The sequence below is a fragment of the Vombatus ursinus genome, unplaced genomic scaffold, assembly GCF_900497805.2.
Source record: "Vombatus ursinus unplaced genomic scaffold, bare-nosed wombat genome assembly UNPS02014812.1, whole genome shotgun sequence".
In the NCBI taxonomy this organism is placed as follows: domain Eukaryota; kingdom Metazoa; phylum Chordata; class Mammalia; order Diprotodontia; family Vombatidae; genus Vombatus; species Vombatus ursinus.
The window spans coordinates 5,217,680-5,238,138 of NW_020954590.1; the positions used below are offsets into that span (position 1 = coordinate 5,217,680).

General features: G+C 34.3%; 1 pseudogene; it reads left to right on the forward strand.

Moving 5' to 3' along the window:
* Positions 1 to 6,353: 6,353 nt before the first annotated feature.
* Positions 6,354 to 20,418, forward strand: LOC114053821 (annotated as a pseudogene).
* Positions 20,419 to 20,459: the final 41 nt, after the last annotated feature.

A 20,459-nucleotide genomic window follows, 5' to 3' on the forward strand; every position in this document is an offset into this window, starting at 1 on the left:
CTTGAGGGCAGGAGCTGGTTCATTTTTGTCTTTGCTAAATGTTGTAAATAAAAATAGAAGCAGTAAGTAAGGCAATGCCTGTCCTTATGGAACTTCCATTCTATTGGGAAAAATAATACATAGAAGTAAACTGAGAAAGGTGGGGTAAGTGGAAAAAGTACCCATCTAAGGGCATGGTGAAGAAAGTCCTAAGATTCAGGAGTAGAACCTGAAAATAAATGAAGACATGAAGGGCCTGGACCCTTTCCTTAAAATGGAGGTTCTAGAAGGAATCAATCATCAGAGGAAAGAACCTCAGGGAAAGAATATACTAGTGTGATAAGACCAAGTAAAGAGTAACCTTCAAGGGTGAGAAGGTTGCAAGGGAAGAGTGAACTTCCAGAGTGAGAAGTATTTTTTGACATGTTGCAGATAGTCCAGAGAGTCAGGAGTGGATTCCAGAGAGAAATTAATATGTTCATTACCACTAAATGTAACCTCTTTTTGACTTTAAAGTCTTCCATATATTAAAAATGAAACTCAATATTGAAAATCATCAAGTTTGATTGGAACATAGAATTTCTGAAGGGGAGTAGCATGAAACAAAACTGGAAAGGTTGTGGAGAACCTTAAATGCTAGTATCAGTCAGTAGTTTATATTTTTATTCATTTAACACTGGAGAGACATAACATTGCAGCATCATAGAAATAGAACTGGAAGGGACCAGAAAGGCCATCTAGTCCATTCTTCTTGTTTGAAAAAGATGGGAAAATTTGGGCCTATGGAGCTTATGTGATTTGCCCTACATCACAAAGTGTGTAAAAACCAGAAGCAGGATTTGAAGCAGGTCTTTAAGTCTTTAGTGAAGGCTCTTTTTACTGTACTTGTAATTCATTCTTCATTTTTTAAGAAGACCAATGATATCATAATGTGTCTTGACTTGTGCTTGAATTATATTTAAGTGAGACAGAGTTGCTCAAAGTTGTCAGTCTCACTCTCTCTTCCAGTCATCAAAATCTACTGGCAAGACAACAATTAAGACAACTGGTGATGATCTAGAATGCAATGGATAAACTTGGTGTATTCAATGTCTGACTGAGCTCTAAGAATTCCACAGTGACTACTTCAGCTGCCTTCATGGCTGTAGAAACAAACTGTTTTCATCTGCCCATTCTGCCAAGGGAAGTTTTCATCTGCTTAGGATAGGTATCCCTCTAAATTACCAATGGGCTTGAGGTCTGTTGATTACCATCAACCTGGTTTAACCCATCTGACAACAGGGTTTACCAGGGTGTAGCTACTGTACACACTACAGGTTCTTGGAGACACAGGTGAGAGTTGGGTGACAGATAGACACCAAAGGTGGATGAACAGCCCTGAAAAGGGCTTAGCAAGCCCTCACACCAGAGGTGGTAGTCCTCCAATGACATCTAATATATTCCTACTGTACTTATATGTAGAAGAAAAAAATGTTCAGATTCATGGATTAAGATCATACAAACAACTATGTGAAGGACAAATTAGAGAAAGGAGATTGATTAGAAATCTCTTATAATTGTATAGGTGAGAAGATATGAGTATCTGAACTGGACTGGTTATAGTGAGAGTGAAGAGGAAGAAATCAATGGTGATTGGTAGGATATGTAGTGGGAGGGGAAATAAAGAGCTATAGTCTATTTAATGCTTATGAACCTGATGAGTGGGAAGATGGTAACATTATTAACAGAATGACTTTGAAGAAAATGAGTATTTTGTTTCAGATATGCTGAGATACTAGTGAGATACTCCAGTAAAGTTCCTTAACAAGCAGTTAGAAATAAAGGACTGGGGCTTTTGAACATGATTGGGAGTAGACATAGATTTTACAATCATTCACAAAAAGGTGATAATTGTCATCAGACACAATAAAAATTAACTTAACATGGTACACACTATGTGGCTATATAATTTAGAATTTTTTTAAAATTACAACTAAATATTCTAGGTAAAGTATCCTCTTGGTGATATGGACATATTTTTTACCTTTTCTCATTTCATCAGAATTTAGAATTCCCATTGTCTTCAGTGGGAATCTGGTTACTTTGGAGGTGTCAAGTAATATGAAAATCAGTCTTTCCAAGTGACAATAGTTGTGATAATATACCCATAATATAAACATTAATTTCTATTGTGAAAACTGTACATTGAAATGTCATTTATTTATTCACATTGAATTGGAAGTAGTCAAAAATATTCATTCTACTCCCCCTATCCCTACTTCAAAATCAATGGCAAAACTGATTTCACTATCTCACAAACAACTAAACAGTAGAGGGATTGGATGGCTCAGGAGATTGGTGATGGATTATAGAGCCAACCCCATCTAACACATTGATTTGAATTCAACAGTGTCCATAGTACCACCTGATGGAAGTTCTGTAATTCACATGAGGTAAGTTAATGGCCTTTACCACTGCGTAGTAGCCAGATATCCACTTTGCAATCATTACACCAATCCTCTTAACCAGTTAAATGTTGCAGTGATAGTTGCATGGGGAATATTTCTATAGAATTAACAGTTTCAGTTGAGAGGCCAAGGATTTAATGAGCATAGAAAATAAACTATCACTTGGAAATCCCAGAGAGGAAGTGTGGTTCATTGAACTGAACAATGTCCTGGATAATCACAGGCAGAGATTTCTAATTCTGGTTCTGTCCCAAACTCATTGACTATGTGTATTTGCATAGTTTTGGCAAACAAACTGGGATTACCTAGTTATCTGATGAATTTAGAAACGACCTATTAGTCAATCTGAACAATTTATCAAAAAATCAGACATGGGGTCATTTTTGTTAGTTGAAAGTTACTTTTGTTTTCTTTTTTCTTTTGCTTTTTTTCCTTTCATTTCCTTTCTTTTTATTCTTTTTTTTTTACTCTCTTCTTTTTCTTTCCTTGCTTGTTTTTTCTTCCTTGTTTCCTTTCTTGCTTCATTCTTTCCTTCTTTCTCTCCCTGGACTTTCTAAATTTTAGTTATTAGATTCTTTCTGAATTCATATAATCACAAAATCTCAGAGCTGGAAGAGATGTCAGTGATATGACCAAAACAATAATGCCCTCTTCAATATACTTGGTAATGGATCATCTGTTTCAAGCTCACTAGTGACAATTTTTAAAATACTTTAAAACAGCTAAGCTGCTGTGCATATCTACTCCTTAAGGTTTATTTTCCCAATCTTACTGGTTGGCTTTCACACAATGGGACAATAAGAATATCAGTAGTGAGAGTTCTGAGAAGCAACAATCACAGGATCATAGATTTGGAACCAAAAGGGATATTAGAGTTTATGTAACCCAACTCCATTATTTTATGTCTTAGGAAACTGAAACTAAGAGAGGTTCAGTGACTTACACAAGGTCATACATAAAGCAAATGGCAGAACCAAGCTTTGAACTCATCATAGATTCCAAATCTGGTTTACATTGTATTGTATCAGCCTAACCCAAGCTCAGCATAGGGTATTCATTCAAAGCATAATCCAAAATTATCTCTCTGTTATGAAACAAATGCTAAGTTTACTAGGACCTGGATCCAGAGTCCTAGAACCACTGGGATCTGTGGCTCTGTGGTTCTGGTACAGGTGCTTTAGTGCTCTTAATACTCCATGTAATTAGTCTTTTTTCTTTACTTTTGAAATCTAGGACAATATCTCTTCCCTTTCCAATTCTGTGCCCATCATCACATTATCTCTGAGAAAGAGAATGTTTCAATCACCCAGCTATGATTAATGCCTTTTTAAAATTCAGCAAGATGTTGGTATGATGAAAGGTATGAAGATCAGCTTTAAAATTATTGTTTATGTTTTCTGAAAAACAATGTGAAAATGTTCTGAAAAGTTTAAGTAACAGAAGTTTAAATTCCAGGAACCAAAACCAAACAAAAACCTGATCATAAAGGCAACACTCTGGCCTGTTAGCTTCAGGAATGGCTTTGTCATGAAACATGGAGGACTTTCATATAAATTACAAAAAATGCATTTTTAATAAAATAAATCTATTAATAGCTTCATAAATGCTAAAACAGCTACTAATTAATGATTTTGAGTATATAGGAACTTGAAACAATTACATATATGTATGTGTATGTGTATATATATATATATATACACATATAGATATATATATATGATTGGGAACATAGTATGAAGTCTGACAGGCCTTAATGTCTACATTTTATTTATATGGTTAAAATTATTTAAGTGTATTTTTAAAAATTTTCCAATGAGACTTATAATTTCATTTATATAGAGAACTTGATTAAGGATGCAATTAACTGTTCTGCAACTTCTAACAATCACCTGACGTATGGAGAGAGAAATAACCTCTTCCAGGGTCTCACAGGTAGTATGAGCAGAGGTAGGACTGGAAACCAAGTCTTCTTGACTCCAGAGCCAATTCACTCTTCACCATGCCATAGTGCCTCACATTCTGAAAACTGATTGCTTAAGTTGAAATGCTAGGAGATTTCAATCAATTAATAAGCATATATTAAGCACATAATGTTTCAGACATTGTTCTAGGCCATGATGATATAAAGAGAGAAATGAAATAATCTCTGCCCTTAAGAAACATATTTTATAGGTAGAGGCAATATGAGTACACAGAAACATACATTTTGAGTTACCTCTTCTTATTTTATATAGCTATATCAACATGTATATGCACACATATATCTATATCTATATACATCTATGTTTACATGCAAATATGTATATGGAGATATATAAAATAAGGGATCATATTTGGTAGAAAAGATCAGCACTAGAAACAGGATAATCAAATTATTCATTTAGAAGGTGATGCTTGAAGAAAATTAAGGATTCTAAGAGGTGGAGATGAAGAAGAAATATATCCCAGGTCTGAGTGACCATCAATGAAAAGACATGAAGGTGGGAGATGTTAAGTCTTGTGTAAGAAACAGTAAGAAGTACAATTTGGTAGTACCAAGAAGTGACTCCTTGAATTTATAATTTATTACAGAGAATGGGAAGGAAGGAGGAAAGTTACTGGGTATAATTTGCAATGAGCTCTAGATTTGGGGAACAGAGATTTCCACAGGTTCAAAGAAAGTAGAGGTAGAATAGGTAGATTATTAAAAGGATAGTCAATGAACAAGTAGAAAGTGAAACAATGATCATACAAAATGTAACTTCATCTTTAACATGTCATACAAGATTAATCTACTTAATTTTTTAGGATATGGTGACTAGACATCATCAGGGAAATAACACAAATATACTTTATTAAGATATTAGCAAAGCATTTTACAAAGCCTTTTTGATATTTTGCAAGACAGTTTAGCCTAGAAGTTAAGAGAAGTTCTCAAAAACGAAATCCTGAAATCAGAAGAAGAAAAATTCTGAATAGAAGTCTGTGCCAACCAATATAAATAAACAACTCATTGACCAGCTCATTTTAAATAGACATGAAAGCAAGGACAAGTAGCAGAGGATAAATACAAAAACAGAGCATTGTGCTATAATTGTAATGTCGGGAGTGCTAGAATGCAGAATAAACTGAGGACAGACAGGAATGCTGACAATATCAAAAAGTTTGTTTGTTGGTTTATAGCTATATTGTGGAAAAGAGGAATATATTTTAAAAGGGATAACCATTTTTGGTGTTGGTGGGATAATAATAATGAATGACAAAGAGAATGCAGAGCCCCTCAACTCTTCTTTTTCTGCTATTTTCCATTAGTCTACATAAATTCCTACTTTGATGCCTCATGATGTCATGGAAGTAACCCTATATTCTCCAATGCCACGCTTGCAGAAAACAACTGTGGAATATGCTGCCATGCGGGAAAGGCTTAGAAAGAGACCATATATGTTTTCCAAGTACAAGCCCACCTAAGGATGGATTGGTTCATCATTAGCCATTTGGCCACTTGATAATATATTATCTGACCATGAAACCCCATGAAACAAAGAATACCAAATTGTCTTCAGAACATTATTCCTCTCTTCTACTTTCAGTAGAGATATTGAAAGAGTGGTGGAAAAGGGGGGCAGGAATTGTTAAATACACACGCACACACACACACATAGTTCTTAGATTATCTATTAATGTTAGCTACAGTATTGGCTAAATGCAAGATATTTGTCCAATAACCAAAGAATAGAAATTATGCTGAAGAAACTGAATCATACATGAATGCACGAATGCAAGCATAGATAAAAAATCATTTTTTAAGTGCTCACTTTGTAAAAAACACTGTGGTGAACACTGGGGATACAAATACCCCCTTCTCAAAGAACTCTTATTCTAATGAGGGAGACAACATATATGATGCAAGACATTTGGAAAGACTCAGTGTGTTAGAATTTAATGGCAATGCGGATGGTAATGCACCTTTTTAATGCTATTTCCATTGACAATTCTCTCTGTGTTTCTAATTTTGAAACATTTGACAGTGAAAAAACAACTTAGGGGATGAGAAATTTATTTTCAGGATCTTCTGTGGCTATGGTTCTTGAGAAATTGCAGGTTTTGGTAACTGTACATAGTTTGGAGGTCATTATCTCCAATAAGGATTTCTCCTTTCAATGATGGTTATGGGGGCTAAATTGAAATAGAACCAGGGGTTTGGGGAATACTACTATTCCCAACACACTTGGATGTTGGGTCCTGAGATTTTTCGCAGGATCCAGTGGAAGATTGTGGTTGAAATGTAAATGTTAACACTAAAAAAAAAATTTAATAATGAGTTGGCTTCAGCACACTCTTTGGGAAGGACTCAATGTTTCTCTCCATATAACATTGCCTCTCTTCTACCACCAGAATGCTATGAGTCAGGAAATAAGTCAGGCCAAGAGAAGAGACTGGTTCTGGATGAAAACTGCCTTTTGAATCTGTCCTAGATTAGAGACACACAGCCAATTGAAGATAATTCTTTTCATCATGAAGTTAGCAGATCAGAAAGGGCAACTGAACATGTGTACTTGCTCCAAGGTCTACATGGGGTTTGTATCAGTTGAGCACTTTGTGTAAACTCATAAGCACATGGGACATGTCAGTCCCTTGTTACACCAGAATCTATTAAAGAGATAGTAAACATCTAGATGAGGAGGTAAGTGATGACAACAAACCGACGTGGCTTTACCAAGAACAGATTATATCACAATATCCTCATTTTCTTTTTTAACAAGATTATTAGCCTAAATCAAAAGAACTGTTATGGATTTACTTTACCTAGAATTTAGAAATTCATTTGCTAAAATTTCTCATGTTATTCTTGTTGAAGATATGAAGAGATACAAGAGAGACAATAGAATGATTATGCTATAGGTGGATTCAGAACTGGTGGAATAACTGGACCCAAAATGTTATCATTAATGGATTGATGCCAAATTGGAGAGAGATTTGTAGTGGAGTACTCCAAAGGTCTATGCCTAGCTTTGTGTCATTTACCATTTTTATAAATGATTTGACAAAAGGATAGATGGCATGCTCATAAAAGTTTCAGTGCTAACACACTGGATGACCCAGTCAGTATCCAAAAAAGATATTAACATGGTCAAAAAATGAGCCAAATCAAGTAGGATGAAATCTAATAAGTTTATATATATATATATAACCTTACACTTGGGTTCCCAAATTAACTTCAGAATTACAAGGTGTGGGAACCATGGATAAAAAGCAGTTCTTCTGGGAAAACAAATCAAAACAAACAGAAAAATAACCTTGGGTTTTTCATGGACTTCAAGCTCAAAAGGAATCAATAATGTTGTATGACTTCCTCCAATGGTATTCCAACTTAAATTATGTTAAAAGAGACAAAGTATCAAGCACTAGAAAAGTAATGGTTCTACTGTTTTCCACCCTGGTCAAACAACATCTAGTGTAATGTATTCTGTTCTTGGCACCACATTTTTGGTGGAGCATTTATAAGCTGGAAAATATTCAAAAGAGGGTAACCAATATTATTAGTGGCACAATATTATGGCATATTAGGATCAACAGAAGGAAGAAGTGTTTAGTCTAGAGAAAAGAAAATTTATGAGACACATGGATGTTTTCAAATATTTTAAGGGCTTCATATTGGAAAAGGATTAGACTTGTAATGAGTGGGCAAAAACCACAGTAGAGCATAGGATAGAAGTTGAGAAGAGACAAATTTAAGCATGAAGTCAGGAAAAACTATTTCAGAAATAAAGTTATCTGAATTTACAATGATTGGTCTTGGGAAAGGATGATGATGATGATGATGGTGGTGGTGGTGGTGGTGGTGGTGGTGATGATGATGATGATTATAAGCTTCCATTTATATAGGACCTGCTATGTGCCAGGTACTGTGCTAAGCTTGTTAAAAAAATATTATTTCATTTTCATCCTCACAGTAACTTTGGGAGGTAAGTGTTAGTATTGTCCTCATTTTACAGTTAAGGAAATTGAGGCAAACAGAGGTTCATTGACTTTATCGGGGTCATACAGCTACTAAGTGTCTGAGGTGGAATGCAAACTCAGTTTTTCCTGATAACAACCCCAGTACTCTATCTGTTCTGCCACATAGCGGCCAAAAATTGTGTTCTTCCTCACTAAGGATGACTACAAACATAGGCTCTATTACCATTTGTAAGATATATTGTAGTTGAAATTCCTCATCATGTTCTTATTGGGTTGAATGGCTTTGGAGGTCCTTTTCAACACTATAATTCCTTTAGTGTCTACTCAATACTTCATACACCTATCAGTGTCAGAAAGAATTTGACTATGTTCTTTTGACCACAAATCCAGTGCTCTTGTTATTGTACTATGCCCTCTTAAATCTGTATATTCTATCACTCTTTCAAGTACTAAAGCTTCATAAGAAAAATCTGGGTATCTCAGGCATAGGTGAAGTGTATTTGTGGTATAAGAAAATCTTCCAGTTTCCAAGGAAAAAAATGCTTCCACCAAGAGGAGCCTTGGTGCCTAATATACTTTAACAGGACACAAACATTTCATTCAATCCTTATAGACAAACCTAAAAATGCAAAACATCTTGGAATAGGTAATAAAATTATAAATAAATAAAATAGATAATAAAAATAAAATTCATGCTAAGATATGTAACTAATATCAGATACATTTTTATTAACAAGCTACTTTAGATTGGAAAACTGAAGGAGCAGAAGATGACTTGATATTTGCATCAAGAAGGAGAAACCATAAAGATCAGAAAGGGAGAACAATAGGAGGCATAGAGATGTCTTATATACTCCAGAATATTGTTTGAGTCTGATCTTGTGAGAAATTAATGGAATTATTGAGAGAAAGTAAGAGAAAAAAGAGATATGCATGCAAAATACACACACTCAGACACACATATATATACACATGTACATGTATGTATGTGGTAGAACATAGGAAATAGGATACTGTATTCTTCTAGCAACATCAGTTGGTGACATGTTTTGCATTATATTGTTATAATATGTTATGCTGTTATATCATTGTAACACCTACATTTCTGTAGAGATGAGAAATGCTCAAGAAACATTATCCCAGACTCTACTAGTTGGTGACATTTTGGATTATGGTGTGTTTTTGGAGGTTTCTGGGAGAAAGGAGATGTCAGTTCAGTTCAGTTCCAATCTAGATTTTAAGTTTAGAGTGTAGAGAGTTTAAGAGTTCATGGAGGGGCAGCTAGGTGGTACAGTGGATAGAGCACTGGCCCTGAAGTCAGAAGGACCTGAGTTCAAATCCGGCCTCAGACCAAACACTTGACACTTGCTAACTGTGTGACCCTGGGCACGTCACTTAACCCCAATTGCCTTTAAAAAAAAAAGAGGCTTGTTAAGAATCAGAATGTGTTTGAGCTAAAAAAATTAATTAACAAAAAGAGTTCATGGAGTTTCAGTTTGTCTTCCACCTTGGGACCATGTGAACAAGCAAGGATCAAGTAGGTTCTAGTTGTCCTCATACTTGCTGACTGACTCTTGTTTTAGAATAGACTCAGGCTAACATCTTGTGGAACCTCCAGGCCCTTTGAACTCACAAGGACCTTGGGATATATCTCTGGGGAATCATTTTCTTAAAATCAGAAAAGAACAAATGGAAAAGAGAGAAAGGTGCCCAAGGTGTCTAGCTGAGTTCACTCTTCCTATAGAATCTACCCTTGGTGTCATCATATTTGGACTCACTCAGCATTGCAGAGTTGACTGAGGATAGGCCTTTTTCATTTCCTCCATCTGAAACATAGTAATTCTTTGACCTTGGGAAAGTCTCTCAGTGGCCCAGGAAACTCTCAAAGACTATAAAATGTGAACTTGTTAATTTATACAGTCTTCCTTCAAGAATAAGACCAAGAGCTACCTCCCACAATACACTTTTCTGATAATCCCAACTATTATTTTCTTTCCCCACCCCCACTGAGATGACTTTGCATAGTTTGCATTTATTTATCTGACTATATTGTTTGTTCCCAGGAAAACATAAGATACAGGAAGGAGGGACTATTTTGTTTTAGCAAAGTGCTGGACATAGAGGAGATATTTAAGAAATATTTGTTCAATGAATTAATGAATGAATTGATGAGGGAGTTTCTACATTGGAGTTTCCCAAAATGGAAGATTTTGACAGAGATAGATAGATAGATAGAAAAAAGATGGATGGATGGGTAGATGGATGGATGAATAGTCAGATAGACAGCTAGATAAATAGATAGATAGATGAATGGATGGATAGGAAGATAAGTAAGTGTATATATATATACTTATGTATATCATATATATGTATGTAATATATCCATGTGTATATTCAGAAATAAAAGTATACATATATATGCTCAGATGTGTAATATACTTGTATATATAAATGCATATATGCATTATTACAAATGAAGGTATATGTATATATGTCAGTATTTATGAATCTCTCTCTGTCTCTCTCTATATGTATGTATATATTGTATACCTGTACACAAATGCATATGTGCATGTATACACACACATATATGTGTGTGTGTGTATATATAATATATAAGTATATATATATAAGTGTGTGTATATATATATATATATATATAAACATATACAGGGAATACATGTGATTTTGCCAGAGTAAGAAATACACACATACATGTGAATAAATACATATGGGTCTCTTTATATGTACGTATGCAATATACACCTTTCTACCCATATGTGTGTAGCTACATATGAGTATATATAAATGAAAGAGATTAGAAGAAGATTCTTGCATATTTTTGAGTATAAATATATTGAACATGCATAGTTATAATAGGTAGCATGCAAATAAATCAATCAAATTTATATGGGACTTTACAATCTCCAAACTGCTTTCTTTACAACAAACTTCTAAGGTTGGTAATATTAATATTTTTAGACCCATTTCATAGATGAGAAATAAAATTAGAGTCATTAAGTGACTTTTCCACTATCACATAATTATTAAACATCAGAGCCAAGGACTTGAACTCATCTCCAAACTCTCTCAAGTCTAGTCCTCTTTCAACTTGAGCATATGATTGAATTCCTGGAATCTTTTTATTCTGTCTGCTACGTCCTATAAAGTAGAATTGTTTACTGCTTTTCTTTTTTTTCTTTTTTTTTTTGGCTAGGCCATGAAGTTAAGTGACTAATCCAGGGTCACACGGCTAGTAAGCATCAAGTGTGTAAGGCCGGATTTGAATTCAGGTCCTCCTGACTACAGGGCAGGTGCCCTATCCACTGTGCCACCTAACTGCCTCATTTACTGCTTGTCAACACACACAGAGACATATATATAATATATATGTGTATATATAATGTATGTTTGTGGGTGTATGTATATATATGTGCTTGTATAAATATATATGTGTATATGTATATGTATATGCGTGTATATGTATATGCATGTTTATATATGCGTATGATACTAATGACTTAAAACACGTCAGAAGTTAAATTTAAAATATTTTGAAATTATTATTTAAATACATTCATTTGGTATAATGTATTTATTTTGTTTTTAGGTCTATAATTAATGAAAATCATCTGATTATTTACTTAATAGTCCTATAAACAAATATACATATTAAATTACTAATTAGAGCAATAACACATTTTTCAGTAAAAACAAAAGAATTTTTTTTTCAAATGTGTGGTTTGTGCCTTCTGTACTCAAAAATGTATCCAAAAAATTATTCAAGTTATTTTAGAACATTGTTTTCACATTTTTAGTAAGTTATGTTTTCCCTCCTTTAAAAATAAAACCCCCTAGGCTGAATATTTCCCAGCTTTTTAAGATTTTTTTCATAAGTAGTATTTCAACCTTTATTTACTACTTTCTAGTCCTGAGCTGTCTCAAACAGACACAATGTCTCCAATAAGCATTTTAAAAACCTCTATGAGGAAGAAAGTATGACTTCCTGAGACCCATTGCACCCCATTGACCATCTGCACAGATCTAAATGATAACAATTTTTTTGAACTTAAACTTAAATCTTTTTTTTTTGTGACTTCTTACATTGCTCTTAGTTACGCACTTTGAAACCTAAAATAGTGGATTTAATTCCACTTTTATATAGATGGAAAGATTGGTAAAGTACTTATTATGTGCCAGGTACTAGATTAAGCATTGGGGAAGACAGTCCCTGCCCTCAAAGAGTTTACATTCTAATGAGAGATGATGACATGTAAAGGTAAGTTCAAAATAAGGGGGGGAGGTTGTTACAGGTTGGAGGTGACTAGGTGGTGAAGTAGTGCCCTGAATCAGGCTAAAAGAAGGCAAAAGTTCATGGATCAGGGCCTAAGTAAGTACCAGGGGCTCAATCCAAGTTTCTAGGAAGGAGGAGGTGATGATAATGTTCATAGTAAAGGCAACATGATTCAAAAAGTTGAAGATAGCTATTACGTCTTCTAAATACTTACTTTCAGACCAACATTTATACCATTTCTTCAATAGATCCCCTTATGACATGGTCTTGAGTCTCATTAGCTTCCTTTCTTATATAACTTTCAATGCTATCTACTTTGTAAATGCTCCTTTTAAAATATGTTGCTTTGACCAGGCCTTAGTATAAGACAGCAGGAGTGTCATCTCCATCATTCTGGGCATTGTTCTTCTTTTAATGCATACTATTTTAACCATAGTATAGCTCATTATATACATATGTCTTTGTATATATGTGTATATTCTCAAGAACACAATGTCAATTCACTTATGTTTATGAAGGTAAGATGTCACTTGTATTTACAAAAATTCTAAATAATTAACATTGGATCACAGATGTCACATTAGTAGGAATCTTTGTGGTCATCCAGTCCAACTCTCTTATTTTGCAAACTAGGGAAATGAAGCAATATAGTTGAAGTAATTTGCCTAATGTCACACAGTCAGAAGTAGAAGAGTTGGAATTTGAAATCAACTTGTCTGACAACAAACCAAGCCCTCTGTCCACTCAAGCACACTACTTAGGAAGGGTCTTAGCAACCACAATCCAGATATTATGGAATTAATTGTAGCAGTTGCAATTCAGATGGCCTTGCTACATTACGCTATTGATAAAAATATTACATAAAATAAAACCAAGAGTATGTCCCCTGGGATATTTCACTAGAGAGTCTCCTCTAAGTCAATGTTGGTCCATTAATGATTACTCTTTGGGTCCAGTTATTGAACCATTTCCAGATCTACCAATAATTTAGACAAAGGTTTCCAACCTTCAGAGATGACTCATAAGAGGGCACATATTTGTTTTAAGGGGCCTATTAATCCATATACACAGTCCTTGCTCTCAAGGAACTTAAAGTCTAATGTGGCTAGACAACATGCAAACAGCTGTGTCCAAACAAGATGGAGGATAAATTAGAGGTAATCAGCAGAGGAGAGATACTAGAATTAAGAGGGTTTGATAAAGGTTTCTTTGGGCCAGATACTAGCATGGATGGTTATGTTGGGCCTGAAGGAAAGGAGACTGAAACCCAACTAGGGTCATTCTTCTACCCCAGAAGCTACTTGAGGTGGAGGCTTTAACTAGCAAACTTTATGTGCCCCAATGTGAGGAGGGAGATACAGTTTTGCAGCCCAGTTTAGGGTCACTGACAAAGTGGAAAAGAGCAAGAAGGGAGTGATGAGGAAATACAATATGTATGTGTATATATGTGTACACACACACACACACACACACACATACACACACACTCACACACACTAATAATACCAGATACCCAGAGAAATATCTGATAAAACATCAATGTATAAGATGACAAATCAACAGACAGTATCCTTAAAACAAAAAGAAGCATATATAAAACCTCAAAGAGAACTCAAGGTTCTCTTTAAAATATTATGAAAGAAAGTGAACTAGTAATGTCTGCTGACAGACAGAATCTTGTGAACTTCCTAGTGATCATAAAAAAAAAGAAAGCCCACAATGAAATTAAAAGCAGAGTAAAATTCATAAAAGAAGGAAGGAACAAAAAGAGGTCAGAAAATAAAGTGCTCAATGCATAATTTAAATATATAAAAAAATTTAATCCACAATGTAAAATATCTCTATAAAAGTGTGACATGAAAAGATCTGAAACACAAATATACTGAAATGGAGGAAAGTTTGTAGAAGAGAAGTAAAAGTCAATAGCATTTAAAGAACACATGATTTCTATAGAAGACAAAACAACTGACCTTGAAGACGGGATTCACATAGATGAATGAAAGATCATAAGTTTCCAAGAAGAACATGAGTTCGAAAGCCTAAATGTTATAATCAGGATGTAATTTGAAAGAAAAACAGTCCAGAACTTCTGAATACAGAAAACAAATATTGAACATCCAGAAATGACTACTATGAAAAAAAAAACAGGCTTCAAATCCCAAAACAATTACTATATCTATGTTGATATAGATATATGTGTGTATTATATATATATATATACACATATATATATGCATATCAGTTAAATTTATCAATTTAAATGAAAATCTTTAAAAGATTTAAATGGCCAAGAAAAGTTCTTCAAACACAAAGGAAATTTGAGTGACAAGATTATTCCACAGTCACAAGAAATCACAAAATGGAGTAGAAAAATACCTTCTGAAAAGCTAAAGAACTTATAAATGTAAGCTTATAAATAGAAAATTGATTTCATTATTTAACATTTTCTATATAAATGTATGTATTTGCCTTTCCTCTTTTTCTGTTGTTTCAGTTGTTTGCAAGTAAAATTACCTGTTAAACAAGGGTTTTCAGGTTTTGGTTTTGAAGGAATGAAAAAGTATATTTCCTTTTGTTAGACATTGACTTTTTTTTTATTGGTGAATAGGTTTAGTTTTGCAGGATATGTAATTTTGCATTTCAGCTCAAGCTCATTTGTATAGAATTTAACTAGTTGGAAGGAAAGGAGCCCCCCAAAATTTCCAGGAGATTGTGATAAATACAAAAGAATGGACTAAGCAAAATATCACAAAAAGTTCAAAGAGAGACAGACAGAGACAGTGAGCGAGAGGAAGAGAGAGAGAGAGAGAGAGAGTTCACATTGAGAGATATAGAAGACCTTCACCAGTTTCCTGGAGGAGGTGGCTCATAGTCTTTCTTTCTCTTCTCCTGCTTTTATACTAGGTGACTTCAGTATGCATAATGATATTTCCACAAATAACAGAACTTCCTAGTTCTTTATCCATTTTAATTCCCATAACCTACTCCTGCCTTAACTATAAACAGAGATGATCATATTCTTGATCTCACTAGCACACACAAATTTCATATTTACTTATTCTCAAACTCTGACATTACTTTGATCATTATCTTTTGGGATTCCATCTTTCCCTACTTATTATCACCTCTAACTCTAATTTTCGTCCTTACTGTGACTTCCATTTTTTCCTCTTCTCAATTCTCACACAGACCATAATTGCTGCATGGGCTACAACTCTTCTCTCTTCCCTAACTCAACCCCATGGTGTATCAATTCAACTCTTTGCAATCTTCTTCTCTTGAATCCCTTGCCTCCTTGTCCTATCACTGATTTATATTATACCAAACCTTAACCCTGTATTATTCCCATAATCTGTTTTTTTTTTCTTCTATTGCTGTATTGCTAAATTGAAGAAGAGGAAATAAGGAAACAATTTTGACTGGGTGCACTAGAAATGTACATCAACTGGGCCCTTAGCAAGACAAATATTCTCTTTTATTTTGAGTCTCCATTCTACTCACCACATTGGCCATTCCAAACTTCATCATTCCTCACCTTTTCATGCCAATTTCCCATTTTCTCTCACCTCCTTCCTAATAGTAAGGATCTTGTCACATACTATACTAAAAAAATTTGAAATGATTTACAGAAAACTCTCTTCTCCTCTCTCCCTCATCTCAAATAACTTCCTCCACTATTTCCTTTTTTCACTCTGGTCTCAGATGTATATGTATTTATAAATATGTATGTATGTATGAACGTATATATAGTACATGTGTGTATATATTTTCCTCATACTTAAAAATCTTCATGGGATCCTAATATCTCACCTAATTATTTTTCTATATCTCTCCTCCCCTTTATAGACAAACTCTTTGAGAAAGTTGCCTAGGCTTAATGCCTCCACTTCCTCTCCTCTTACTTGATTCTAAGCCCTCACCTATTTGGCTTCTAACCTTATTGTTCAACTAAAACTGAATTCTCCACCAATAAACTCTAAATTGTCAAATGTAAAGTCTATTTCTTGATATTGATCTCTGAAGCATTTGAGATATTATTACCTTCTAGATACTTTCTCTTTTCCATTTTTTTCACAATGTTGCTCTATCCTGGTTCTCCTAGTTCTACTGTTTCTTCTTAGTCCCCTTTGCTGAAATTTCACTCATGGTACACCCTGCCCCAAGGCTCTGTCTTGGGCCCTATCTCTTTTTAATCTATTCTATACTATCTCCCTTGTTGATCTCATGAGCTCACATGGATTACATGATCATCTTTATTCAAATGATTCTCAGAAATACATATTTAGCACTTGTCTCTTTCCTGAGCAGAGTCACATATCACCAGCTGCCTCTTATACATCTTTTAGACATGGATTTCACCATTTTAAAATCAATATGTCCAAAACTTGTTATATTGTACCCAAAACCTCTCCTTTTCAGAAGTCTCCATTTAAGAGTCCATATAGCTTATATGGTGTAAAATCTTGTTATTTCTACATTTATAATATCTCATTTGTATCACCTTCTCTCCACTCATAAGGTTTCCACTCTAGCTCAGACCCTCATCACCTGTCCCCTGGAATATTGCAATAGCCTTCTAACTAAAATCCCCTTACTTAAGTCTCTCTTCATTCTAATCTATATTTTAATTACTTTTTGTGTTCTGTTGGCAACTTTGTCTTATTTAGAAAAAAATAACTACCTCTACATAATTGAGTTTTTGATTAATATTCTTTCTACCTTCTAACTTTATTTTAAATAGATATTATTGATACCTTTTGTCTTTATATCACTTACATTTATTCCGCATAACTTATCTTTCTCCATCCTATAAGGACTTCCCTTATAATAAAAAAGTGTACATGAAAAAAGAGAAAGAAGAGAAAAAATTCACCCAAACTGATAAATAATTTTAAAACAATTCTTATATTGTACTTAACGTTCCACATTCATAGAAGCCTTACATTTGCAAAGGATGGGGAGAGTAGTATTCTCATATCTTTTCTTTGGGGCTGGTCAAGCTGATTTTTAAATTTTTTTTAAAAGTAATTTTCAATTGTTTCATGGCTTTTGTTTGTTCTATTTGCATTTTAGACATAATTGCATTCTTGTTTCCCTGACTCTGCTTACTTTGTTTTGCATCAGTTTCTGTAAGTCATTTCGTGCTTCCCTGTATTTATAATGTTTATGGTTTCTTACAACACAATAATATTTCATTGTGTTTACCTAGCACAATTTATTCTCCCATCATGAATTTCTACTTCATTTTCCATTCTTTGATACCATGAAAATGCCGCTAAAGTATATTGTTATATGTGGAGCATTTCTTTTCATCAATTGGTAGGTTATGCTTATCAATGAGCTCTTCAGGTTAAAAGGTATGAACATTTTAGCCACTTTAATTTCATAATTCCAAAACTGTTTTCAAGAATGATTGTATGAATTCACAGCTTTATCAATGGTGCATTACTTTCCCTCTTTCTGCAACCCATCCAACAATGATTATGCCAGTCTTTAGTCATCTTTGTCAATATGCTAGATGTGATGTAAAGCCTCATGTTTTTATTTGTATTTTTCTTATTAATTGATGATATGAAACATTCTTTCATATGGTTATAGTTTCAATACTTTTGAGAAATTCCTAACATTTATTTTTTCATGTTTAGCTAAGTATTTACATTATTCCTGACTCTTTTTTGTCTAGGCAATTATATTAGTATTTTTTTCTATTTTTTAATCATTTCAATAATTTTTTATAATTATTGTTTTACAATATAGTTTGATGTCTGGAAATGATACTCTTATTCCTTTTTTTATTTTCATTATCTCTATTGACCTAGAAAGTTTATTCCTCCAAATGAATTTTGTGATTATTTTATCCAATTCTATAAAGTTTCTCTTTGGTAATTTTATTGGTATAACATTAAAAAAGAAAATTAACTTTTATAGCATTATTATTTTTATTACATTGACATGGCCCACAGATGAGCATTGAATATTCTTATAGTAATTTAAATTACTCTTTATTTCTTTGTGGAGCACTTTGTAATTAAATAAATCCATGTATCATTTGTGCTTTGACAGATTTATCCCCAGATTTTGTTCAATTTGGAGATATTTTGAATGGGATTTCTGTGTCTATTAGTGCTTCTTGGATTTTTTTTAGGTATGATTTTGAAATACTATTGATTTTTTTGTGAATTTATATTGTAGCCTGAACCTTTGCCAAAGGTATTGTCTCGTTTTGTTTTTTGTTTATTCTTTAGAATTTTATAAGTAAACTCCCTCGGTATAAGCAAATAGGAATAATTTTATCTTTTCTTCACTTCTCTTTATGCTGTTAATAGATTTTTTTTCTCTTATTGCTATATTTCTAGAATCATACCAAATAATATCAGGAAGAGAGGGCACTTTTTTTGGGAAAAATTAGTAGATTTTCACTGCCTATGATACTTGGTTTTGGTTTTGGATACGTATTTTTAACAACATTAAAAAATTCCTCTATGCTTATGCTTTGTAGGGATTTTTAGCAGAAATCAGTGTTAAATTTTGTAAAGGTGTTTTCTGCATCTATTGAGATAAACAATTATTTTGTATGTTTTTGTTTTTAACAATATGTGTTATGTTGGTTGTTATTATGTTGATTGCATCCTTGGTATTAATCCAAGTTAAAAATCAATGAATTATTGGATAAATTGCATTAGAATATTTCACAGAATTTTATTTAAATTTTTTGAATGGATATTTAGTAATGATATTGGTCTGTAGTTTTCTTTTTTTGCTTGATACACCCCTGGTTTGGATCTCCCCCATACCCCTTCAAATACCTTTAAAAATTACTCTACACAAATTCTAAAGCAGCAGAACCAACAAAAAGACAAAATGAAATGAATTTCCAGGCCAAGTCAATGTGGAAGGTTGACAGGAAAGGTTTGTTGCACCAGTGTGAGAGAAGAGTGCATTCTAGCTCAGGCCACACCATCACAGACTGGGCTTCAACAAACCCAGAACAGGCCTCAGGGCAACTGAATCACTGGCAGCAGTGGCAGTTTTGAGACCTCTCAGCCCACAGACACCAAAGACCACTTAGAAGGTAAGGAGGAAAGGTGTGTCACACTTGGGTGATAGTGGAGCATAGTGCAGTGCAGCCCCATCCACAGTATCAGTTGCTTCTGAAGCTCTCAGACCTCAGACAGTAAAGGAGTTGAACAACTGGTTAGAAAGAGATTACAGGGTGGGGAGGATCCCAGCCCTAAGATCATGGCACCCAGCAGAGTCATGGCCTCGGGTGAAGGGGACGGTGGCTTCAGGCCGTGGCTGGATGGGCACTGCAGGTGCTTAGGGTGGATTGGGCCATGCATGGTGCTTACATCTGGGGCATCCTGCAAGAGGACGATGAGAAGGACAGGCTGGATGCTCTACAGGGCATCCTGGCCACCTTCCTGCAAGAAGTCTCATTCCTTGATATCTGCAGGGAAATTGTCGAGCAGTGGTTGGAAACCGAGAATGTTGTCACAAAAAAGAAAAAAAGAAGATGAGGTGCAAGCCATTGTCACCCTTATCAAGAAGCTGGCACAGATTGTGGTGAAGCCCAAAATGGTGTCAGAGGAGGAGAAGCAATGGAAAGCTACCCTGTTGGCCCAGTATGTCAATGTGACAGATGAGGAGGATGAAGCAGATGAGAAGGATGGTTCAGTTGCTATGACAATGAACATTGAGTCTGAAAAAGGTATCCTTCTCTGGTGTCTCTCCTCCAAAAGCTTCTTCGGTCTTTCCTGAGAATAATGACTTCCATGTTACGTCATGTTATGGGGAGTAAC